The 465-nt window shown below is 66.2% G+C and overlaps 1 long non-coding RNA gene across 1 annotated transcript; it reads left to right on the forward strand.

Moving 5' to 3' along the window:
• The first annotated feature begins 6 nt into the window (after positions 1-6).
• Positions 7-455, forward strand: LOC109364424. The gene is made up of 3 exons (XR_002110376.1): positions 7-109; positions 208-282; positions 379-455. It is a non-coding gene; the product is annotated as an uncharacterized LOC109364424 (long non-coding RNA).
• Positions 456-465: the final 10 nt, after the last annotated feature.

Below are 465 nucleotides of genomic sequence, written 5' to 3' on the forward strand. Positions count from 1 at the left end.
GACGCCGTGCTGCTCTCGGAGGACCAGGGGCACCCGGCGCCCACCGACGTGTGCCCCCATCCCGCCACGGCTCCGCTCACCTGCAGCGCTGCCACGCTGGAATCAGGCGGTGAGTTCAGGGGCTGCAGAGCGGGCGGCAGGCTGTCCGCACCGGCTGGCTGTGGCAAAGCTGGCGTTGCCCCACTGGGGATGGTCTTGCTTTGCCAGCAATGACAACGAGCGCGGACACCCCGGAGGACGTCGCGGAGGACATCGAAGAGCTCCTGACCTGGATCGACGAGGGTGAGTTTGGGGGCAGCACAGCTGGCGGGGGGGTGGGCACCGAGTGGGCGCAGGAAAGCTGGCAGTGCCCCTCTGGGGATTTTCTGCCTTCTCCAGAAGTGACGGCCAACACAGGCATCCTGGACGACACCAAAGACATGGATGAGCTGCTCGCGTGGATCAGCAACGGTGAGTTTGGGAGCA

This window comes from Meleagris gallopavo, unplaced genomic scaffold (genome assembly GCF_000146605.3).
Source record: "Meleagris gallopavo isolate NT-WF06-2002-E0010 breed Aviagen turkey brand Nicholas breeding stock unplaced genomic scaffold, Turkey_5.1 ChrUn_random_7180001855831, whole genome shotgun sequence".
Taxonomy (NCBI): Eukaryota; Metazoa; Chordata; class Aves; order Galliformes; family Phasianidae; genus Meleagris; species Meleagris gallopavo.